Below are 26002 nucleotides of genomic sequence, written 5' to 3'. Positions count from 1 at the left end.
TTTGAACAAAGTTTTCACAAATGACAAGATAACCTACTGTAGTAACTTAAATTTGGGATAAATATCGGCCAGGCCACCAAGGCTATTTCCTCAACCAATCCTCCTAATAATACTATTTGTATCAACATGGGAGATCAGGTGGAGCCTCTATTAAATAACTCTAAATATGATGCCCCAATTAATGTACAAAATTAAGAAACTTTACTCTTAACCTGAGGGAGTCACTTCAAGCTAAAGACCAATCAAGTGTGATGGTATTGGGTTCCTTGTCTGCAAAGCCTTAAGTTCAAAAGAAGATTTTAAGCCCTATTCAATATAGATATCTACGGGTAACCTCATTTTAGGGAGGTTATCCATCTACTCCAAGGACAAGCTTACTTCCCTGTCTAGTCTCTGCTGTGAGTTCTAGCTGCAAATACTCAGAGTCTGGGTGATGGATGACAGTTTACATTTAGAGAAATAGTTTTTAACATGAATTTAACATTCAGAGGATTTCTGATTTATAAAAGATATCTGAATTACAAAAGATTTACAGACTATAAAGGATTTCAAAACACAGGTACAATTCTTACAAACTAAAACAATATGTCAATGAGTTGCAGCTGAACAAGTCAACCGTTGCAGAAACCAAAGGTTGAGTAATGAATTCTCGTTCTTCTTTCTGTCACTCCATCTTTCTGTCATTCTGCTTGTCATTCCTAACAGTCCCCAATGCTTTCTAATACTTATAATGTTTTGCTACTAAATGACATTATGTGCATGATACCTTTGCAGGGATAAAGTAATTTACATAGATGGTCTGAGGACAATGGTGCAAGTAATTTAGCTGTAGTTGTCTGATTTAATGTAGACCGATTAACTGAGCCCCACTGTCATTGTTTAGCTAATGCAGACAAGGTGGTCATGGTCACTTTACTTCATATACCACATCTCTTAGCAGCCAGCCCCAGTGTCCTTTTAACTTCAAACAGATTTCTGCTTGCAATTTAAATTAAGAACTGAAGAAAAATTGCATAAAGAAGTTGAGCAAAGAATATATGTTAAATGTTTAACTTTGTCACAAACAGCTCTGACTCTTTGGGAAGGTTCTACAGCAGAAAGCCGAGGCTGACAATAAGCCTCTCGGGTCCAGGAAAGTGAATATCTATCACACAGGAAATTAACCTCATAATTTCAGAAACATCTGGTTGGCATTTTAGTAGAAATATCAATACTAATCTATTTGCAATCAGTAAGTCAATGTCCAAGTAACAGAGGAGTAGAATTTGCTGCATGTTACATTTCTTGCTGCTGTTGCCAGCAAAGGATCTTAGCAATATGGCTCTGAGCTGCCTGCTGTCCAAACTGCATGGACATTGTGTCCCTTGATGCCCAATTCAGTTAAAAGGTGCCATGATGTCAAGGAAAGATGTGCTCCCTTTACCTTTGAAATCAAGGCTGTTTGTCCATGTTTGAAACAAGGCTAGATCAGGGTTGACAAACAAATGATGCAGTTGGAAATCAGGCAATTGAAATCCAATCAGAAGACTAACATTCCTCATACATTATTAGTCATGCAATTATAAGTTCACCACCCTGGTGCATAATGACTCTTCATCGGCTCCCATCTTGGAAAGATATAAAATAATACTTTTCAACCTTCTTCACACAGTGTGACAATACTCTGATAACTGCACTCACTGGCATTCTGAGGTATTCATGGCTTTGCTACAGCTGTACCCTTTGTTTCCCAGAATTCCCTTCCTTATCCTCTCCACATATGTCTTCCCCTTTATAACTCCAAAAGACTAACTTACTTTCGGAGACCTGGCCTAACCATAAATTGTTAGTTTATTTTACTGACATCCTCTTATGAAGCAAACTGGAAAGTTTTTACTATATTAAAATAGATGCAAACTTATGTAGACGTATAAAACCTCAGTGTTGAGAAAGGAAGGATGTGCCTCAGACGGCTATGACGTTTACCCTCAGCTGATATCTTTCTCCTAGATTTCAGTTGTATTTAGGCTCCCTGATGCTACAGTTGCTCAAAAGCTGCTGTGACGACAAAGGGATGTTACTTTCCACTCTGCTCTGAAATTCTTTTGTTGTAACAGGAAAGCAATACGAAAGTGCCTTTTACCCAAAATATTAAACTGAATAAGTATTTAAAGTGGATTTAAAATACAGCTGTTGAAATGTGGAGAATCATACACATCCTATGCATAACCATATGTTTTTAACTTTAGTATAAAGTACTTTACACCTAAAAGTAAGTTGCCTGCTACTTGCAAGTCTACATATTTAGTACAACACTCTTCCTCCTCCCCTTGATATCAAACAGTGAAGGAAAAACAACTGCACTCTTTTTGACTGTAGTACTTTGCACCACCTATAGGGTTAATACACTACTGCCGCTCATATAAGTTGCATTATCCCTCCTTGCAGGTTAGGAAACTAAATCATGCAATATTATCTCCTCTTAGAACTTCAGAAGCTTTTCACTGAAGTGCCAGAGCTGCTTTCAAAAACAAACTCCATGATAAATCACTTTTGTTTCCTCATTGTATAGCACATTGGCGAAAGACGCTCGGTGCAAAGGTCACGTGCATTTGAATATCCTGTTTTAAGTGGGGCTGGCGGCCAAAATGCTCGGGATTGCGTTTGTTAAAAGGGCAATGTCTTCAGAAATACTAACACCTGTCTTTTCTGCTGTATGCTTTCAGGTGACCTGAATTTCATTTATCAAATCATTTGTTTTAATATAATTGCAGTTTAAGCAATTAATTGTTCTGAATTGCTTCAGAACCCGGAAAAACGGAGATGGGTGGAGACTTTGCGCATATTATGCTTAATTATTCCTTATATCTTGTTGGAAAACATCACTCTGGGGTGTGTAGGTTTTGTCATCATTATGAAACAGTCAAACACATTCTACTACAGTGTGAAGCGTATAAGGTTGAAAATAAATTAAATGCAAGCCTCACTCCTATCTTTGGGAATTGATAGTTTTCATTTAAAAACTTGAACTTATGGAAGTGACTTTAATTTAATTTGCACTATTGTCTTTCATTATTTACAATCAATCAGGCTAACTTAGGGTAATCTAGTTTTCATTTGATAAAGAACAAGTAGGGATTTTATTTCCCAACTCTCTACAACACACTCCGGTCAAGTTGGATTCAGTAACACACCTTTAAGGTGGACTGCCAACCACCATTAAAAGTCAGATGAAGAAGAAGTTCTTCACTCAGAGGGTGTTGAGTATGTGAAATGAGCTGCCAGTGGAAGTGGTGGACATGGGTTCAATTTCAATATTTAAGAGAAATGTAGATGGGTACATGGAAGGGAGGGGCATAGAGGGCTGTGGTCTGGCTGTAGGTTAATGGGAATAAGCAGATTAATAGCTTGGCATAGCCTAGATGGGCCTGTTTCTGTGCTGGCTTTTCAGGTTCGATTAGCGTCTGGGCTGCAAGAGGAACTGATGTCAGGAGCAATGGGGGGATGTGCAGGAGGGTGACCGCAATCAGTTTCAGGAAGGTTCAGGCTGTGATCATAGAAGTAGCTGGGATGGGCAATGATGCCGGCCTAACGAGGTGGCCTTTCAAGCAGAAGAAGAGTTAGTGGAGGAGGTCATTGTGGCTTTGGTTGAGTTGTGCCTGGAGATCCATTGGTAAGTTGCAGTGGAGTTTTGAAACTGGGGCCATCTGGGTTTTGGAAAACAGAAAGACTGCCGAGACAAAGTTGTGTGTCAGTGCCACGTTATGAGAAGGAGTAGGAACAGACTGATGGATCAAAATGTGAGTTTGGGACTAACCTTCTAGGAGTCCAGTCACCACTAAGAGGTTAAAGTTGCTTACACATAAGACATAGGAGCAGAATTGGGCCATTCAGCCCATTGAGTCTGCTCCATCATTATATCATGGCTGATCCTGGATCCCATTCACCCCATATACCTTCTAAACATATCCTTTGATGCCCCAACCAATCAGGAATCGATCAACTTCCACTTTAAATATACCCACAGACTTGGCCTCCACCGCAGTCTGTGGCAGAACATTCCACAGATTCACCACTCTTGGGCGAAAAAACTCCTTCTTACTTCTGTTCCAAAAGGTCACTCCTCAGTTTTGAGTCTGTGCTCTCCAATTCCAGATGCCCCCATCAGAGGAGAACATCCTCTCCACATCCACCTTATCTAGTCCTTTCAACATTTGGAAGGTTTCAATGAGATCTTCTAAATTCCAGTGTGTACAGGCCCAAAGCTGCCAAACACTCCTCATATGTTAACCCCTTCATTCCTGGAATTATCCTTGTGAACCTCCTCTGGACTCTCTCCAATGATAATACATCCTTTCTGAGATAAGGGGCCCAAAACTGTTGACAATACTCTAAGTACGGCCTGACTAGTGTCTTATAAAGGGTCAGTATTATCTTCTTGCTTTTATATTCTATTGCCCTTGAAATAAATGTCAACATTACATTTGCCACCTTTACCAAAGACTCAACCTGTGAATTAACCTTCTGGGAGTCTTGCACGAGGACTCCCAAGTCCTTTTGCACCTCTGATGTTTGAACCTTCTTCCCATTTAGATTATGATGTGCACTATTGTTCCTTTTACCAAAATGCATTATCATACATTTCCCCACACTGTATTCCATCTGGCACTTTTCTGCCCATTCTCCCAATTTGTCTAAGTCCTGCTGCAATTGCATTGCTTCCTCAGCACTACCTACCACTCCACTTATCTTCTTATCATCCGCAAACTTTTCCACAAAGCTATAAGTTCCACCATCTAAATCATTGACAAACAATGTGAAAAGTAGCGGTCCCAACACTGACCCCTGAGGAACACCACTAGTCACGGGCAGCCAACCAGAAAAAGCCCCTTTATTCACTATCTCATGCCTGTCAGCCATTCCTCTATCCATGCCAGATTATCTTCTGTAACACCATAGGATTTTATCTTGTTAAGCAGCCTAATGTGTGGCACTTAATCAAATGCCTGAAAATCCAAGCAAATCCAAGTGGACGCATTCAAAAACATTGCAGACCCTGGCACCTAGGAGGCAAACTACCATCCATATTTGCTTTTCCTGTCCACAGAATCACCTATCTGTCCCCCTAACTACAGAGTCCCCTATTACTGCTGCCTCTTCAGTTTCCTGCCCTTCTGCTGCACAGGGCGAGACTCAGTGCCAGAGGTATGACCATAGTTGCATCCCCCAGGTAGGTCGCCTCCCTCAACAGTACTCAAAATGGAGTACTTACTGTTGAGGGGAATGGCCACAGAGGTGTTCCCCACTATCTGATGTTCTTCCTTCCCTCTCCTGACAGTCACGTATTTATCTGTCTCCTGTAAGCCTTGGGGTGACTACCTCCCTGTAGGTCCTGCCTATCGCCTCCCCACTTTCCTGAACAAGCAGAGGGTCAGTGAGCTGCATCTCCAGTTCTCTGACACGGTTTCTAAGGAGCTTCATCTCGATGCACCTGGTGCAGATGTGGCCATCAGGGAGGCTAGGTGTCTCCTGGAAGTCCCACATCCAAAACCCAGAACTTCTGCCTGTCCCAGAAGTGCATTATATCAGGAGTTCCTGGGGCAGCATGATCCAATTTCCCCATAAGGCTCCTGAACAATCATTCTTTGGAGAAATTACATTATTTGTGCACAACTAGACAGGACTAAAATCATGTTAGGCATACTGGGAAAAATTACTCCAAGGGATGCCTTGTGAAATTTCCAGATTAGTGTTTCCAACTCGAATCACTGTGGGTGACACTGTAGTGAAACAGTTAGTCTATCAATTGCTGTCTATAAGGAGTTTGAACGTTTTCCCTGTGACTGTATGGGTTTCCTCTGAATGCTCCAATTTTCTCCCACATTCCAATGACTAATGAATTAGTAAGTTGTGGTCATGCTCCTTGGCACCAGAAGCACGGTGAGACTTGTGGGCTACCCCCAGCACATACTTGGGCTGTCTTGGCCACTGACGCAAATGACGCACTTCCCTGTATGTTTTGATATGCATGTGACAAGCTAATCTTTACAATCTTTAAAGAACACTTGACTCTCTTCGTCACAACAAAGCCTCAGGAGTATTGAAGTCAGTGGAAGGTCCTCAACTAACTCATCAAGCAGAGCATGAAGGAAAATCATTGCAATTACTCAGGAGCAATTACCTCATCCAGATAATTGCTCCCTAAAGATCTCTGATCTCATCATCTCATCCATTGCTGCAGGATTCATCTGGACAGTGTTTTAGGGCCAACCATCTTCAGCTATTTTATTAATGGATTCCCTTGCATTCTATAGTCAGGTATTGGCAGAACATTGTGCAGCATTTGCCTTTATCTGTAACTTCTTGGATAGCTAAGTACTGTACACCCTTGTGTTTTCAAAATGTGAATGAGATCAAGCTTTGGCAGGTTAGCAGCAAGTTACATTTTTGCCAGTAATGTACCAGCTAATGACTATATTCAGGAAGAGTATAATCTTTAAATGCCATTGCTGCGATCACTCACCCCACCATCATCATTCTGAGGGTTAATATTGAAAGGAACCAATCACATGAATACTTCGATACTAGCAGCAAATTAGAGGCTGTGTTCTACGCTGAGTGATGCTTTTCCATGAGGTGTCAACAGGAGTGTGATGGATAGCAAAAAACTTAACTAGATTAGTGCGTTTCCAGCAGCATTAAAGAGGATTGGGAACATCCAGACAAATTAGCTGTATCAACCATCTGCCATCCTAATTATTTCTGTGCTAGACAGCCAGCCTACAGCCTATCAGATCTGCAGTGTTTACCATCCAGAAAACATATAGCACTAGCATGGCAAAGTTTTGTGATCCTAGAGAACTTTGGATCAGAGATTAAGGGAGCTAGGACTTTACTCTCTGGAGAGAAGGAGGATGAGAGGAGACATGATAGAGGTATACAAGATATTAAGAGGAATAGATAGTGTGGACAGCCAGTGCCTCTTCCCCAGAGCACCACTGCTCAATACAAGAGGTCATGGCTTTACAGTAAGGGGTGGAAAGTTCAAGGGGGATATTAGAGGAAGGTTTTTCACTCAGAGAGTGGTTGGTGCGTGGAATGCACTGCCTGAGTCAGTGGTGGAGGCAGATACACTAGTGAAATTTAAGAGACTACTGGACAGGTATATGGAGGAATTTAAGGTGGAGGGTTATATGGGAGGCTGGGTTTAAGGGTCGGCACAACATTATGGGCCAAAGGGCCTGTACTGTGCTGTATTGTTCTATGTTCTTGGCACAAAACATCGACTGTTTATTCCTTTCCATAGATGCTGTATATATTAGTGATATGTTAGGTTTGATATTAGGTAGCCTCATACTTGCCTCGTGTATTGCATCTTTTCATGCAGGAATGTGATTTAAAACGTAAAAGGAATTTGCAAATTGAAGATATACTTGTGTATGGAATGATCTGTCTGAATAGAATGCAAACAAAAGTTTTTTCACAATATCTCAGCACATGTGACAAAAATAAACCAACTAAGAATTACAAATTAACCATTAAGTTAATCCAATGTAAGAAATACCTAAGCAGTACTATATGAAAAAAACTCCATTAATTCAGTCCCTAAGGATTTTTTTTGGGATGCAGTAACTATTATCTTGTTTTTAGATGTTATTCTGTTGTACATTGTCAAGAACAATCATGGTCGTGGAAAGACCATGATCGGCCACGTCATCGGACATGGTACGTAACAAATGAATGAACGAGTGCTGTTGTACGATATACATTCCTGGAAAGCTGCTGAGTTTCAAGGACCATGGGGACTGATGCCCTGGTGAATTTTTAGAGACTTCAGCAATTAGGGGCAGATACTGAACCACTGGGATTTCTAAATAATCAGTGTTATTATTAGAGTTATACTTTTAAACCTACTGATTATGTTAACGCATAGAACACGTAATAGGCTAAGATGATTTGAATGTGTTGCCATTTTGCTGGTGCTGCATGTAAATGCATTGAGCTTTTGCCAGTCTCTTATTTGTCTTAGAGTTTTGGAAGAGGCCAGTCATGAAAAAGACAAGAATCAAAGGAGCACAGTCAGCAATTGGTGGTTCATTTCCTTAGGCCACATTATCCAGGGCCTTCTTCACATTCCAGATATTCCCTGATGTCGAATAGTTTCTTTGCAAAGGGCTATATTTTCTTCCTCCTTAATTAGATGAAATTTCATATCAGTAGGATCGGTAGGAGGGAAAATTACTTACTTTTAAAAAGTAAGTAATCTGAATTGTTATCCTAAGGGATTTAAAATCATAGAGTTGGAAAGTGCAGTGTAACTGGAGGAGTTTGTAAGTGCAGTGTAACTGGAGGAGTTTGTAAGTGTAGCGTAACTGGAGGAGTTTGTAAGTCCAGTGTAACTGGAGGAGTTTGTAAGTGCAATGTAACTGGAGGAGTTTGTAAGTGCAGTTTAACTGGAGGAGTTTGTAAGTGTAGCGTAACTGGAGGAGTTTGTAAGTTCAGTGTAACTGGAGGAGTTTGTAAGTGCAGTTTAACTGGAGGAGTTTGTAAGTGTAGCGTAACTGGAGGAGTTTGTAAGTCCAGGGTAACTGGAGCAGTTTGTAAGTCCAGTGTAACTGGAGGAGTTTGTAAGTGCAATGTAACTGGAGGAGTTTGTAAGTGCAGTTTAACTGGAGGAGTTTGTAAGTGTAGCGTAACTGGAGGAGTTTGTAAGTTCAGTGTAACTGGAGGGGTTTGTAAGTGCAGTTTAACTGGAGGAGTTTGTAAGTGTAGCGTAACTGGAGGAGTTTGTAAGTCCAGGGTAACTGGAGCAGTTTGTAAGTCCAGTGTAACTGGAGGAGTTTGTAAGTGCAGTGTAACTGGAGGAGGTGTAAGTGCAATGTAACTAGAGGAGTTTGTAAGTCCAGTTTAACTGGAGGAGTTTGTAAGTGTAGCGTAACTGGAGGAGTTTGTAAGTTCAGTGTAACTGGAGGAGTTTGTAAGTGCAGTTTAACTGGAGGAGTTTGTAAGTGTAGCGTAACTGGAGGAGTTTGTAAGTCCAGTGTAACTGGAGGAGTTTGTAAGTGCAGTGTAACTGGAGGAGTTTGTAAGTCCAGTTTAACTGGAGGAGTTTGTAAGTGTAGCGTAACTGGAGGAGTTTGTAAGTCCAGGGTAACTGGAGGAGTTTGTAAGTCCAGTGTAACTGGAGGAGTTTGTAAGTCCAGTGTAACTGGAGGAGTTTGTAAGTGCAGTGTAACTGGAGGAGTTTGTAAGTTCAGTGTAACTGGAGGAGTTTGTAAGTGCAGTTTAACTGGAGGAGTTTGTAAGTGTAGCGTAACTGGAGGAGTTTGTAAGTCCAGGGTAACTGGAGGAGTTTGTAAGTCCAGTGTAACTGGAGGAGTTTGTAAGTGCAGTGTAACTGGAGGAGTTTGTAAGTCCAGGGTAACTGGAGGAGTTTGTAAGTCCAGTGTAACTGGAGGAGTTTGTAAGTGCAGTGTAACTGGAGGTATTTGTAAGTGCAATGTAACTGGAGGAGTTTGTAAGTCCAGTTTAACTGGAGGAGTTTGTAAGTGTAGCGTAACTGGAGGAGTTTGTAAGTTCAGTGTAACTGGAGGAGTTTGTAAGTGCAGTTTAACTGGAGGAGTTTGTAAGTGTAGTGTAACTGGAGGAGTTTGTAAGTCCAGTGTAACTGGAGGAGTTTGTAAGTGCAGTGTAACTGGAGGAGTTTGTAAGTCCAGTTTAACTGGAGGAGTTTGTAAGTGTAGCGTAACTGGAGGAGTTTGAAAGTCCAGGGTAACTGGAGGAGTTTGTAAGTGCATTGTAACTGGAGGAGTTTGTAAGTCCAGTGTAACTGGAGGAGTTTGTAAGTGCAGTGTAACTGGAGGAGTTTGTAAGTGCAATGTAACTGGAGGAGTTTGTAAGTCCAGTTTAACTGGAGGAGTTTGTAAGTGTAGCGTAACTGGAGGAGTTTGTAAGTTCAGTGTAACTGGAGGAGTTTGTAAGTGCAGTTTAACTGGAGGAGTTTGTAAGTGTAGCGTAACTGGAGGAGTTTGTAAGTCCAGTGTAACTGGAGGAGTTTGTAAGTGCAGTTTAACTGGAGGAGTTTGTAAGTCCAGTGTAACTGGAGGAGTTTGTAAGTGCAGGGTAACTGGAGGAGTTTGTAAGAGTAGCGTAACTGGAGGAGTTTGTAAGTCCAGTGTAACTGGAGGAGTTTGTAAGTGCAGTGTAACTGGAGGAGTTTGTAAGTCCAGTTTAACTGGAGGAGTTTGTAAGTCCAGTGTAACTGGAGGAGTTTGTAAGTGCAGTGTAACTGGAGGAGTTTGTAAGTGCAATGTAACTGGAGGAGTTTGTAAGTCCAGTTTAACTGGAGGAGTTTGTAAGTGTAGCGTAACTGGAGGAGTTTGTAAGTTCAGTGTAACTGGAGGAGTTTGTAAGTGCAGTTTACCTGGAGGAGATTGTAAGTGTAGCGTAACTGGAGGAGTTTGTAAGTCCAGTGTAACTGGAGGAGTTTGTAAGTGCAGTGTAACTGGAGGAGTTTGTAAGTCCAGTTTAACTGGAGGAGTTTGTAAGTGTAGCGTAACTGGAGGAGTTTGTAAGTCCAGGGTAACTGGAGGAGTTTGTAAGTGCAGTGTAACTGGAGGAGTTTGTAAGTCCAGTGTAACTGGAGGAGTTTGTAAGTGTAGCGTAACTGGAGGAGCTTGTAAATCCAGTGTAACTGGAGGAGTTTGTAAGTCCAGTGTAACTGGAGGAGTTTGTAAGTGCAGCGTAACTGGAGGAGTTTGTAAGTCCAGGGTAACTGGAAGAGTTTGTAAGTCCAGTGTAACTGGAGGAGTTTGTAAGTGCAATGTAACTGGAGGAGTTTGTAAGTGCAGTGTAACTGGAGGAGTATGTAAGTCCAGTGTAACTGGAGGAGTTTGTAAGTGCAGTGTAACTGGAGGAGTTTGTAAATCCAGTGTAACTGGAGGAGTTTGTAAGTGGAGCGTAACTGGAGGAGTTTGTAAGTCCAGTGTAACAGGAGGAGTTTGTAAGTCCAGTTTAACTGGAGGAGTTTGTAAGTCCAGTGTAACTGGAGGAGTTTGTAAGTGCAGTGTAACTGGAGGAGTTTGTAAGTGCAATGTAACTGGAGGAGTTTGTAAGTGCAGTGTAACTGGAGGAGTTTGTAAGTGCAGTGTAACTGGAGGAGTTTGTAAGTCCAGTGTAACTGGAGGAGTTTGTAAGTGCAATGTAACTGGAGGAGTTTGTAAGTGCAGTGTAACTGGAGGAGTTTGTAAGTCCAGTTTAACTGGAGGAGTTTTTAAGTCCAGTGTAACTGGAGGAGTTTGTAAGTGTAGCGTAACTGGAGGAGTTTGTAAGTCCAGTGTAACTGGAGGAGTTTGTAAGTGCAGTTTAACTGGAGGAGTTTGTAAGTCCAGTGTAACTGGAGGAGTTTGTAAGTGCAGGGTAACTGGAGGAGTTTGTAAGAGTAGCGTAACTGGAGGAGTTTGTAAGTCCAGTGTAACTGGAGGAGTTTGTAAGTGCAGTGTAACTGGAGGAGTTTGTAAGTCCAGTTTAACTGGAGGAGTTTGTAAGTCCAGTGTAACTGGAGGAGTTTGTAAGTGCAGTGTAACTGGAGGAGTTTGTAAGTGCAATGTAACTGGAGGAGTTTGTAAGTCCAGTTTAACTGGAGGAGTTTGTAAGTGTAGCGTAACTGGAGGAGTTTGTAAGTTCAGTGTAACTGGAGGAGTTTGTAAGTGCAGTTTACCTGGAGGAGATTGTAAGTGTAGCGTAACTGGAGGAGTTTGTAAGTCCAGTGTAACTGGAGGAGTTTGTAAGTGCAGTGTAACTGGAGGAGTTTGTAAGTCCAGTTTAACTGGAGGAGTTTGTAAGTGTAGCGTAACTGGAGGAGTTTGTAAGTCCAGGGTAACTGGAGGAGTTTGTAAGTGCAGTGTAACTGGAGGAGTTTGTAAGTCCAGTGTAACTGGAGGAGTTTGTAAGTGTAGCGTAACTGGAGGAGCTTGTAAATCCAGTGTAACTGGAGGAGTTTGTAAGTCCAGTGTAACTGGAGGAGTTTGTAAGTGCAGCGTAACTGGAGGAGTTTGTAAGTCCAGGGTAACTGGAAGAGTTTGTAAGTCCAGTGTAACTGGAGGAGTTTGTAAGTGCAATGTAACTGGAGGAGTTTGTAAGTGCAGTGTAACTGGAGGAGTATGTAAGTCCAGTGTAACTGGAGGAGTTTGTAAGTGCAGTGTAACTGGAGGAGTTTGTAAATCCAGTGTAACTGGAGGAGTTTGTAAGTGGAGCGTAACTGGAGGAGTTTGTAAGTCCAGTGTAACAGGAGGAGTTTGTAAGTCCAGTTTAACTGGAGGAGTTTGTAAGTCCAGTGTAACTGGAGGAGTTTGTAAGTGCAGTGTAACTGGAGGAGTTTGTAAGTGCAATGTAACTGGAGGAGTTTGTAAGTGCAGTGTAACTGGAGGAGTTTGTAAGTGCAGTGTAACTGGAGGAGTTTGTAAGTCCAGTGTAACTGGAGGAGTTTGTAAGTGCAATGTAACTGGAGGAGTTTGTAAGTGCAGTGTAACTGGAGGAGTTTGTAAGTCCAGTTTAACTGGAGGAGTTTTTAAGTCCAGTGTAACTGGAGGAGTTTGTAAGTGCAGTGTAACTGGAGGAGTTTGTAAGCCCAGTATAACTGGAGGAGTTTGTAAGTGCAGTGTAACTGGAGGAGTTTGTAAGTCCAGTTTAACTGGAGGAGTTTGTAAGTCCAGTGTAACCGGAGGAGATTGTAAGTGCAGTGTAACTGGAGGAGTTTGTAAGTGCAATGTAACTGGAGGAGTTTGTAAGTCCAGTTTAACTGGAGGAGTTTGTAAGTGTAGCGTAACTGGAGGAGTTTGTAAGTTCAGTGTAACTGGAGGAGTTTGTAAGTGCAGTTTAACTGGAGGAGATTGTAAGTGTAGCATAACTGGAGGAGTTTGTAAGTCCAGTGTAACTGGAGGAGTTTGTAAGTGCAGTGTAACTGGAGGAGTTTGTAAGTCCAGTGTAACTGGAGGAGTTTGTAAGTGTAGCGTAACTGGAGGAGTTTGTAAATCCAGTGTAACTGGAGGAGTTTGTAAGTCCAGTGTAACTGGAGGAGTTTGTAAGTGCAGCGTAACTGGAGGAGTTTGTAAGTCCAGGGTAACTGGAGGAGTTTGTAAGTCCAGTGTAACTGGAGGAGTTTGTAAGTGCAATGTAACTGGAGGAGTTTGTAAGTGCAGTGTAACTGGAGGAGTTTGTAAGTCCAGTGTAACTGGAGGAGTTTGTAAGTCCAGTGTAACTGGAGGAGTTTGTAAGTGCAATGTAACTGGAGGAGTTTGTAAGTCCAGTGTAACTGGAGGAGTTTGTAAGTCCAGTGTAACTGGAGGAGTTTGTATATCCAGTGTAACTGGAGGAGTTTGTAAGTCCAGTGTAACGGGAGGAGTTTGTAAGTGCAGTGTAACTGGAGGAGTTTGTAAGTCCAGTGTAACTGGAGGAGTTTGTAAGTGTAGCGTAACTGGAGGAGTTTTTAAGTCCAGTGTAATTGGAGGAATTTGTAAGTGTAGCTTAACTGTTGGAGTTTGTAAATCCAGTGTAACTGGAGGAGTTTGTAAGTGTATCGTAACTGGAGGTGTTTGTAAATCCAGTGTAACTGGAGGAGTTTGTAAGTCCAGTGTAACTGGAGGAGTTTGTATATCCAGTGTAACTGGAGGAGTTTGTAAGTCCAGTGTAACGGGAGGAGTTTGTAAGTGCAGTGTAACTGGAGGAGTTTGTAAGTGCAATGTAACTGGAGGAGTTTGTAAGTGCAGTGTAACTGGAGGAGTTTGTAAGTGCAGTGTAACTGGAGGAGTTTGTAAGTCCAGTGTAACTGGAGGAGTTTGTAAGTGCAGTGTAACTGGAGGAGTTTGTAAGTCCAGTGTAACTGGAGGAGTTTGTAAGTCCAGTTTAACTGGAGGAGTTTGTAAGTCCAGTGTAACGGGAGGAGTTTGTAAGTGCAGTGTAACTGGAGGAGTTTGTAAGTGCAATGTAACTGGAGGAGTTTGTAAGTGCAGTGTAACTGGAGGAGTTTGTAAGTGCAGTGTAACTGGAGGAGTTTGTAAGTCCAGTGTAACTGGAGGAGTTTGTAAGTGCAGTGTAACTGGAGGAGTTTGTAAGTCCAGTTTAACTGGAGGAGTTTGTAAGTCCAGTGGAGGAGTTTGTAAGTCCAGTGTAACTGGAGGAGTTTGTAAGTGCAATGTAACTGGAGGAGTTTGTAAGTGCAGTGTAACTGGAGGGGTTTGTAAGTGCAGTGTAACTGGAGGAGTTTGTAAGTGCAATGTAACTGGAGGAGTTTGTAAGTGCAGTGTAACTGGAGGAGTTTGTAAGTGCAATGTAACTGGAGGAGTTTGTAAATGCAATGTAACTGGAGGAGTTTGTAAGTGCAATGTAACTGGAGGAGTTTGTAAGTGCAGTGTAACTGGAGGAGTTTGTAAGTGGAGCGTAACTGGAGGAGTTTGTAAGTCCAGTGTAACTGGAGGAGTTTGTAAGTCCAGTGTAGCTGGAGGAGTTTGAGATGACACTAGGGCATAGCTACTGACTTTTATGGTGTTTTAGCAGGAAAAATAAATGAAAACTTGAACCTTTGTTGGAAATTCATAGTGTAAGTAATTTCATACTGTTGACATGTTGATTCTGAAACATTCATTCAAAATAAATGTCAATTCTCGAAGTTAAGGACTGGATATATTCCCTTTTGAGTTTAATGGATTAATAAAGTAATTGAGGAGATTGAAGGAATTAATATGGAAGATGGGCCAGTGTTTTGTTGCATGATGGCTGATGGAAATCTGTCTCTTGACATACGAACTTAATTAATTAAAAAAACATACACACTGGTATTTTTTTGTGTAAAAGGGCACAGACACAAATTGGGCAGATTAGGATTAAGTACAAAGATCACGGAACAGATTACAGCACAAGAACAGGCCCTTCAGCCCATGTTGCCGTGCCAACCATAGTGCCAATCAAAACTAATCCCATCTGCCTGCACTGCTGGCCTGTACATCTGCTCTTAAAACATTGCTTTCATGTCTTCCCCTGGCAACGTGTTCCTGGCACTGAGTAAAACTCTTGCTGCTGAAGTCGTCCTTCTCACCTTAAAGCACCAGTATTTGACATTTCTACCTGATATAACTAGCTGGTGTTGGGTTTGTGGGAAAGACTGGCCTGCTCCTGTTCGCTCGACGGTGAGATGGAGGACTGTTTGGTCAGGTGACTGCACTTTGCTCCAGGAACAGGCTCTAAATAAACAGTTTACACAAAGTGGATCATATTTCTGTGCAAGGGTCCACACACTGAATGCTGTGCTGTTTTAAAAAACTGTTTCATAATCTTAGAGAATCCGGTGAAAAAAGAATGCACATGATTGTGTTAATGGAATGACCACACAGAGGCACCTATGGGGTCAGATCCATGTCGTACGGATAATTGAACAGAACTAAGCAAAGAGCACAAATAGCATAAGGATTAATTATTCTTCTTAAGCTAGAGACATTCGAATGCGATTCAAGCTGCCGAGAGGAACCTGTATCACTTAGAGTGATTAATGGAAAATAGTTTAGCAAGTCTTTTACTGCCACTCCCTTTACTTTCAAGTCTAATCACTCCTACAATTATTTGAAATGTAAGGGGTTTCTTGACATGCAGCTGAAAGCTTCTCTATTTATGCTGTAATACTAATTAATTCTCTATTGATTTTGCTGATTATGTACTTGAGTGGGCCTACTTAATGAATATTTCAGTTACCACCAAGGACTGTTTGCTTACATCAGAGACCGGCTTTACTGTCATTTGTCACTTCAGTTCACAGCTTGTACGTTGCCAATCAAAACAGATGAAATCCTATAAGTAACATCTCAGATTCATCCTCGATATTGAACAGAAAAACACGTGACCATAGAGTGTATATTTAAAAATCAAGATGCTGCATTAACCCACCTTCTCTGTCCAGTATCACCAGGTGAAAAGTTACAATCAGCAATTACACACTTTTTGATCAGATAATTTGATGCAACACTACTTACTTTACTGTCTAAGTTATCTTCTAGACTGTAGTTCAAAAAAATCCATGGGAAAGGTTGAGTTTTCTTGCAGTAAAATATGGCTTCTGAAGATTGAGGAAGTTCTGTTGATTCTGATTCATAATATATACCAGAGTGTTGCTGGGAGTGTCACACCCATATTGTGTAGGCCAATGACTGCATCAGGTTGCACGCATGCAAATTATGTAGGTGAACAACTGAATTTGTTGAACAGCGAACAGTGGAACAGAACAGAAAGAGTTAGTGCAATAAAATAAGCAAACATGGCAGATTGTTGCCACTGGCAATCTGCTGATGTATGTACACTTACGAGATTATGTCACTTCACTAAGAAGAATCAACTGATGAAGAAAATAAACCAGCTACTGAAATTCCAGTGTCCTTGCGCTGTGAAGAAACCACTGGCAGAGGCATCTGCAACCTTGTCATTTCTGTGATCTGGGGCAGAAGTAGATCAGGAAAGATTGCCTAGGTTCTGTTTTGTTTCCATGGGCCAGATTTTGTTGGAAAACAGATATGAATTTTAGAGGAAACATTGGCACATGTCTTGGGAGACAAGGGAATTTGAAATGACCTTGATATTGGGCTCAGCATTCTGTGAGATGGCCTTGTGTTTGCTCCTGAACATCTCTGTTACCTGCACCTGGGGCAGGTTAAATTGAAACATGTACTCTTTAACTGTTAAAACTGAATTTGTTTCCACCATCTACTCAGGCAAGAGTCCAAATCCAAACAGTTCACTGGTAACTAAAAATGTCCCTCTACATGCCATCCATCCAGTTCATTTTGCCTAAGCTTGTGTCCTTTGGGTCTGCACCGTTGGACTGTGCAGGAGATGGAGTACTGCAGTTCCCTTTCGAACATGCTCATTTCCTGACTACAGCAGGACCCCCACCAAGGCTGGAAGATGGATGGTGCTCCTGCAGCAATACACTGTAACTCCGAGAGGTACAGGCCAGGCAAACCCAGGACCTTCCAGTTCCATAGCCCCCACCATCATCCTCTCAGGCCTTCACACATGTACCGTCAGTATTCTACGGCTGAGCACTTTCCTCTTGTTTGGTGGAAATGCCTGCTTCGTATCTCACATCCTATTCAAAGTGGGATTCACATGGTGACACATGGCAGCATATCTACTGACTGTGTTGGTCCTTAACGCAAATGACACATTTTACTGTATGTTTTGATGTCTCGATGTACATGTGACAAAAAAAGCAAATCATTATCTTGACTTGAGGTACTGTGCTTAAGGCTCCATTTTGTCATATTTGGTTAGTGTATTTTGAAGAGGGACCCTTGAATGCTACTTTTCCTTCGCTCTTGTAGAGTACACACTCGGTTTAGAAAAAGTAAGATGTGTATAATAGAGTTTCTACTCTGTGTTATAGATTTGTTTTTAGAACTGCCTGCAAAGGAGATTGATCTTATTGAGCCCCCTAGTGGGAAGGAAGCACATGACCTGTTCACGGATAATTAGAACAGGCAGTATTGGCTCTTCAGCCTACGATGTAGTGTCAAATTTTTAACATACTCTGCAATCAATCTAATCCTTCCCTAATACGAAACCCATAACCCTCCATTTTTCTTTCATCCATGTGCCTATCCAAGTTGGACAAACTTGGGAAAAATAGCCGAGGTATTATCAAGAATGGACCACCTTCTGCATTAATTACTTAAATATTGTGAATTATCTTGCCTACGTCTGGAAAAATAATCATGTTTTTCACAATACTGGAGCTGAACAAATTGAACTTGAACCATGCCAAAGCCAAATTAGGATTCAAAAGCTCTAATAAAATTTCACCCACTCCAAAGCCATGTCTGCAGCTTCAGTGGTGAAGAAACAGGTCAAAGATTTTCAATGCTCTGCAAGTTTCAGATATCAGGAAAAATGTAAAAAAAATTATAAATAAAATTAATATATTTAAAAATGGTTCAAAATTAAAATGTCACTCTAAACATACAACACTTAAGCAACTGAAGTATCACATTCAACACAATTATTTCTGAAGTAAATAATTGCTTTCATCTTTCTTCATCACATCCATAATATCTCCATTAAAAGAGTGAGGATTGTGAAACCATCTGAGAGAAGGTTGTTTAGCATAAATGCTGGGGAACTCCTGAAAACCCTTGGTCCACCATTGGTGTCTACACAGAATCCAATATTAACATTAGAGGGATAAAGGGAAGCTTTATATGTTCCAATCTCCCTTCTTCTTGTCCCTCTCCTGGGCTACTAACACATGAATTATCTGTCTCCATGAATTATTAGCCTTCAGCATGGTGTCGATCAATGATCTCCAAAAATCTCATGAACTGCCTATTTACTGAAGTTATCTAAGCAGGAGAAAATCACAATTTGCCTGCATGCAAGGATGTTGACTGTATTCTTTTCCATAGATGCTGCCTGGCCTGCTGAGCTCCTCCAGCATTTTGTGTGTGTGTGCTGCGGGAATATGAGTGAAGACCTAAAGAAGAAACTATTCTCCGAGTGTATCTGTCTCTGAAGTTTCCTGCCCATAATACATTCATTTTATAATCTGTATTGATCCATCTTTGGTTCTCAATGACTGATGTCTTTTTTTGGGCGCTGTTATCCCTGAAAGGGGAAAATGATTGACTGCTCGGTTACAGTAAATCAGGTGGCATGTGATGAAGACACTAAATTTATTTAAAGCGATGACCAGGGGATGTACATTTACCGTGGAATTGTGAAAAGTATCCATGATTGAACAATACTTGGAGAATTTCTGCAAATTCTATTATTGTGTTCTTACCCTTCAACCATCATCCTCCTGAACCAATGGGGATAACGTCACTCATATCAACACTGAACTGATTCCGCACCTCCTGGACTCACTCTCAAAGACTCTACAACTCAGGTTCTCAGTGTTATTTGTTTGTTTATTTATTATTTTGTTTTTGCCCAGTTTGTCTTCTTTTTCACATTGCTTGTTGATGTTTGTGTGTAGTTTGTCACTGATTCTATTGTATTTCTTTGTTCTTCTCTCAATGCCTGCAAAAATAAATGATACAGATCCATTTCCAAACCAATGAAAATACTTAAACCTCTGTGCAGTTTTATCACAGTGCCTCTAACAGTCAACAAAGAATTAGTAGACCATAGACTTGCAGACATGGATTCCATTGAGTGGGCTAACTCTCAGAAGATGCTCCAGTTTAAGAAGCATACTTACTCTTCTAACTTGCTTAGACTATGTCTCACTGGGTATAATGAAGATGAATCTCAGAGTAGTATATGGTGATGCACACGTACTTTGATAATAAATTTACTGAACTTTGATTCTCTTTTTAATAGTCCCTTCAAGCTGTTCCAGCTGAGCAGATGTGGAACAGCTTGCACCCAAATGTTGAGGACTCTTCAATTATCCTTGGCACCATGTTACACTCCATTTACTGTATTTTTGCAGCATCTTCTGAGAGTTAGCCCACTCAATGGAATCCATGTCTGCAAGTCTATGGTCTGCTAATTCTTTGTTGACTGTTAAGGGCACTGTCATAAAACTGCACAGAGGTCTAAATATTTTCATTGGTTTGGAAATGGATCTGTATCATTTATTTTTGTAGGAATTGTGTATTAGAGAGATTAATTAGTATATTACCTGGCAACACTGAAGTTCATTTATCACAATCAGTGTGTTAATGATTCTCTTATTTTGCAAACCTGAAAAGCACAACCTAGACAAATCATAGATTAGCAACAAGACAAACAGATGAAAACACATAAGATCATAAGAAATTGAACAATACTAGATCCTTTGTCCCTTGACCATGCTCCACCTATCAGCAAGATCTTGGTTGATCTACCTTTAGTCCACCTTCCTGTCCTTTCCCTATACTTCTTGATACCCTCATTCCGAATATCTTCAAGGATTCAGGCTTCTGGAGCAAGGAATTCACAGCCCTTTGAGAGAAGAAAGTCCTTATCATCCCAAAAGTAAATGGATGCTTCCTCATTCTGAGACTATGCTCTTCATTCCTAAATGATCTCATGAAGTTAAACATATTCCTGGCAATTACCCTGCTTGCCTTTCATCCATCCAAGCTCTAGTCATTGCACACCTGACCTGTTTTATCTTTCCTCATAAAACAATGCCTCCGGACCTACATTGATCCCAATGAGTCTTCACTGAATGGCCTAATATTAAACTATATCTTTCCTGAAATAAGGGATTAAACCATGTACAGAACACCTGATGTGGTCCTATTCATGCCTTGTATAGTTGGAATAAGATTTCCCTTTTGGTATATTTCCAACTACAATTAACTGAAAGGACCGCAGAGAGGTGCAGTTAGTAAAGCTGCTGCTTCACAGTGCCAGAAGACTAGATTCAATCCTGAACTTGGGTGCTGTCTATGCGGAGCTTGCATGCTCTTCCTGTGACTACGTGGTTCCAAATGATTCCACGTTTCCTCCCATTGGCTAATATAAATTGTCCTTAGTTTGCAGGTGAGTGGTAGAATCTCTGGTTGCTTAAGGTTATCATACCCGAGGGTGGTAATGGAGTTAAGCTCCCACTGCCTACTAAATGCTCAGTGGTGTGTGTCTCAAATAGCCTCTGACAACCAAGACAAGCTCCTGACCTTCACATGTTGCTTAGTTACTAAGCCATTTCTACTGACAGGAGAAGGGGCAAAGGTGGGTTACTGGCATCTTAAAACCAGTCGCTTTGGGCAGATGGAGATTGTCAGCCGTGGTTGGCAGCTCACTTAGAAGAAGGAAAACTGATGTCAAACCTCTGCTGCCTTGTGGCTATACCCACTCATGGGGAAGGCTTCTGGAGTAAAATCTAGAGCTGGAGTTCCTAAAGCAGTCCTACATTGAGCTCAACGCTGACTGGCAACCCTTGTGACACTGCTGGTGCCAAACTGTATTGGTCTCTGCCGTTCCTTTGGGTTCATCAGATGTGTGGAGAGGGGGAGCTTGCTACACAGGCAACAGGTTGTTCTCCATATTGTTCAGCCCCAGATTGTGTATCTGGACAGCTAGGATGCAACACTGACCATTGGAGGCCTCGGTAGAATACGGAGGTATTGATGAGAATGTGGGTAGAATAAAATCTGGAATTAATATAGAATAAGTGTAAATAAATGATTGATGGGCATTGCAAACAAGTAAAAAACTCTAGTCCCAGTACTGATTTCTGTAATATTTCATTGATACAGGTTGCCAAATGGTAAATGATCCCTTTGTCATGACTCATCAGCCAATCTTCCATCCATGTTATAACCAATACCATGAGTTCTTATCCTTCCATTAAGCTTCAGTTTGACACCAATCCAAAGTTATTATATCTACTGGTTCTCCTCCATTGGATCTTGATGTTTCTTTCACAAGGAACTCAATCTGGCAAACATGATTTCTCCTTCATGAAGCTATACTGACTCTTCTACATCAGATTATCCCTTTCAAAAATAACATCATTTGTAAATAATTGTTTCTAATGTTTTTTAAGTAATAGATGCTGATATCCATAAGAATCTAAGGACTTTTGGAAGGTTATAATCAATACATCCAGAATCTCTATAGCCACTCTGTTCTCAGTTTCCTGCCACAAAGCCATTGTTACGTAAACCCCGTAACCAGGTAACTTACCAGCAAAGATAGATGGATCAGCTGAGTCGGATGCTACTATTTTCAAACGTTTTATTCAACAAGGGCACAAACGTATGGTTAATACAAAACATTCAGATCATACACGTCGTCAAAACTCAATCTAAAACACCGGTGTAACCATAATCAATCAGAAATAAGCTCTACAGTTGTCTAGGGGTTAATACTGAGTCCAACGGAAATATAAAGAGTCACTCAGAAGTTTGCCGGCTTTTCCTTTTGGGAACCGCTGGGATTTTCACGTTGTAGAGAGAGAGAGAGAGACGACTTAGAAAAGATACACACTTGCCCGTCGTCTTGGCAGAGCAAATCCTTGGAACCAGGGGAGCAGACTTCCCCGTTGTTGTTTAAAAGCAGTCTTTCGTTGGTTTTAGCCACAGATTCAAATTCGGAATCTACCGCACGTGGCTTCCTTCAAAATGGCGTCCCGCTCCCACGGGAATCGATCTCGTGTCTACTGGGTGCGTCTGGGTGCTTCTGAGGGTCCTCCCCTCAGACCCGCCTTTATACTTCTTCACGGGATCGCAGGTGTCAATCAAGTTGCAGGTAATGCGATCTCTCTCTCAACCAGCCCACTTTGCCCGAGGGCTTTTCACGTGGTCTCCATGAGACAATAGTCAAAGTCACCTTTATTCTGCTTCTTGGGAGAACGTGGTCTTCCGCACGTCTCTCTCTCTTGGGTCAGTTGACCCCCCCTTAACTAGAGTTCTTGCGATTTTCACAAAGGAGGGGGCCAACGGCATAACACCATTCTCCAAGACCATCTGTGGCTTTCTCTTCAGCAAGTCTGCAGCCATTCATCAGTCACACTGTTGCAGCATTGTAAGGAATAACTACACAGGTGAAGGACAAACACGCAGGGAAAGCTCTTGGATGATAATTGATGTTTTTTGTCAGGACATAAAGTAGAAAAATAGTCAGAATTCTGATATAATTTGTTTATTTTTATCATCATAAGAAATATGGTGATCAACATCATTAGCAAGATAGGGTAAGAGTGATTGTAGAATGAAAGTTACAATTATGTTTATTAAAAGTATTCTCTGAAGAGTGATTGTTTGTCTATCCAGCTGGAATGTGGCTCCCTTTGCTGCTTCTATCCTTCCTTCCTTCCTTGTTTCTTCTTTGCTGTACATCTCTTGGCAAAAGCTGATCGTGAAACTGAACAGCATGTAGCATACAACAGAAAAGCTTGAATCCTGCTCTCCTGTACTTTGAAAGCTTGCTTCAGGTTGGTAAAAGGAACTACAGCACTTTCTAGCACCAACGTAGTATGCCCATAACTCATAAACCCTGCCCTAACCATACGCCTTAGGAATGTGGGAGGAAACCAGATCACCTGGAGGAAATTCATACGGTCATGGGGAGAATGTTCAAACTCCTTTAGACAGTGGCGGGAATCATGCTTCGATCAGTGATCACTGGCACTGTGAAGTGACTGGCCTAAATACTATGTTACAATGCCGCCTTTAGTCAGTCTGCACCTCTAACTTCCCATCATAATAACTGAATTTTCCCCAACACTACCTGTCCCTCCACTTACCTTTGAATAATCCGCAGACTTGGTCACAAGGTCATCTGTTCTTAGAAACCTCTAGCTCAATTCCAACCTTCTATTCCTCTCCAGTGTCTTTGAATCTGTTAAAAAGTAAGAACTGCAGCTATTGAAAATTTGAAATAATGCTGGAACTACTCAGTAGGCCAGGAACTATGTACACCTGGTCACCATATATAGAGAGAAACAGAATTAATATTTTAGTTCGATGATTTTCACCAAAGTTGTCCTTGAATATGTTGTTGTACCTTAAATGAGTGCCCACTTTTCAAGGAAACCTATCCCATCAGGTTCCAGGTTTCTGTGCATTGTTTACCAGATTCACAGTTACCTTTGTGATAATGAGAGAGGCAATCTGCCTCTCCTTGTCCCTCTCACTAGCTGGCCTATGCATGCTCCTCCACTCTCTTTCCAATCTCATCTAACTCACTTACTTTTATTCTTGTCTATCCACCACTGTTTATAGTTAACTTGATTACCAATGAGAAAACCGTTCTAGCTAATCTACTCAAAACTAATCAATAAGATTGAAGACCTTGGCTTCAATACCTCCTTGTGCAATTGGATCTTCAATATCCTCAGTTGCAGAACCCAGTCAGTTCTGATTGGCAACAACCTCTCCTCCACAGGTGCACCACAAGGCTTACCCCCCAGCTCTACCCACTTTATAGTTAACAACTGTGAGGCTAAGTACAGATTCAATACCTTATTCAGGTTTGCTGATGACACCACTGTCATTGGCCAAATTAACGGTGGTGACAAATCTGGGTATATGAGGGATATTGAAAGTCTGGTTGAGTGGTTTCACAACAGTAAACTCTTACTCATTGTCAGCTAGAGCAAGGAACTGATTAGTGACTTCAGGAGAAGGAAGCCAGAGGTCCATAAGTCAGCCCTCTTCGGAGGATCAGAGTTGGAGAGGGCCGGCGACGTTTAATTGTCAGTGTTATCATTTCAGAGGACCTGTCCTGGTCCCAGCATGTAAGTTCAATTACAATGAAAGCACGGTAATGCCCTTACTTCCTTAGGAGTTTCTGAAGATCTGGTGTGACACCTCAAATTTTGACAAATTTTTGTAGATATATAGTGGAGAGTATATTGACTGGCTGCATCACAGTCTGGTATGGAAACACCAAGACCTTGAATGGAAAATCCTACAAGAAGTAGTGGATGGGGCCTAGTCCATCACGGGTAAAGCCCACCTCACCATTGAGCACATCTACATGAAATATTGTAGCAGGAAAGCAGCATCCAACATCAGGAGCCCCACCACCCAGCTCATGGTTTCTTCTCACTCACTGCTGCCATCAGGAAGAAGGTACAGGAGCCTCAGGACTCACACACCCAGTTTCAGAAATAGTCATTAAACTTAAAACATCAGACCCTTGAATCAAAAGGTTAATTTCACTCAGCTTCTCTTATCCCATCACCAAAATGTTCCCACAATCTATTAACTCACTTTCAAGAGCTCTTCATCGCATGTTCTCAATATTTATCGCTTATTTATTTATTTATTTATTTATTTATTTATTTATTTATTTATTTATTTATTTATTTATTATTTCTCTCTTTTTGTATGGTTGAATACCCAAGTTGGTGTGGCTTTCCATTGATTCTATTATGGTTATTACTCTATGATAAATTTGCTGAGTATGCCTACATGAAAATTAATCTCAGGGTTGTATATGGTGACATTTATATACTTTGATAACAAATTTACTTTGAACTTTGTAGGTAGATGGGGTAAATACCCTTAAGGTTAATCTTCAGGTTGAGTCAATTGTGAAGAAGGCAAATGTAATATTTGCATTCAATTCTAGAGGTATAGAATATAAGAGCAGGGTTGTGATGTTGAGGCTCTATAAGGCACTCATGAGACCATACTTGGAGTATTGTGTTCAGTCTTGGGCTCCTTATTTTAGATAGGATATACTGACATTGGAGAGGGCTCAGAGAAGATTCACGAGAATGATTCCAGGAATGAGAGGGTTACCTTATGAGGAACGTCTGGCAGCTCTTGGGCTGTATTCCCTGGAGTTCAGGAGAATAAGGGGCGGATCTCATAGAAACATTCCGAATGTTAAAAGGCCTAAACAGATTAGATATGGCAATGTTATTTCCCATGGTAGGGGATTCTAGGACAGGAGGGCACGACTTCAGGATTGAAGAACTTCCTTTTAGAACTGAGATGCAGAGAAATTACTTTAGTCAGAGGGTGGTAAATCTGTGGGATTTGTTACCATGAGCAGCTGTGGAGGCCAAGTCACTGGGTGTATTTAAGGCATAGATAGATAGGTTCTTGATTAGCCAGGGCATCAAAGGGTATGGGGTGAAAGCAAGGGAATGGGGAAGAATTGGATCAGCCGTGATTGAATGATGGAGCAGACTCGATGGGCTGAATGGCCTACTTCTGCTCCTATATCTTATGGTCTTACTCTGATGACAAAATTTGAGGAATATTCTGTCTCAAGTAAAAACACAGTGTTTGAAAGATATAAGTTCTTTTCCTGTGACCAGAAACAAGGTGTCAGCTTTGATCAATATTTAGTTGAGCTTCACACACTGAGGAAGTCCTGAGAGTTTGGAGATTTTAAAGACTCTCCAGCTCAAGACAAAATATTTTGAGGATAATGGGTCTGAAAAGGATATGACACTGGAAAAGGCTATGGATATGTGCAGGGCATCAGAGACCGCACGGTCAGAAGACAAGGAGCTGCACAGAGCCTGCTCTGACAACAGAGGGGAAGAGCAGAAGGCATTTAAAAATGCAACAGCAAAGCCAAGAGGTAAGCT

The 26002-nt window shown here is 41.3% G+C and overlaps 1 protein-coding gene across 1 annotated transcript in view; it reads right to left on the bottom strand.

Annotated features, from left to right (window-relative positions):
• The window catches only part of LOC140726607 (ETS-related transcription factor Elf-1-like), a 168435-nt gene extending 152318 nt beyond the window's left edge, over nucleotides 1-16117 (bottom strand). Inside the window, exon 1 of the mRNA XM_073043199.1 lies at nucleotides 15999-16117. The gene's annotated coding sequence lies outside the window, so the exon portion shown is untranslated. The remainder of the gene's footprint in view (nucleotides 1-15998) is intronic.
• Between the last annotated feature and the right edge of the window lie 9885 nt (nucleotides 16118-26002).

This window comes from Hemitrygon akajei, chromosome 4 (assembly GCF_048418815.1).
Source record: "Hemitrygon akajei chromosome 4, sHemAka1.3, whole genome shotgun sequence".
Taxonomy (NCBI): Eukaryota; Metazoa; Chordata; class Chondrichthyes; order Myliobatiformes; family Dasyatidae; genus Hemitrygon; species Hemitrygon akajei.
Note: the sequence above shows the minus strand (reverse complement) of the source record. Positions and strands in the feature narration are given on the sequence as shown.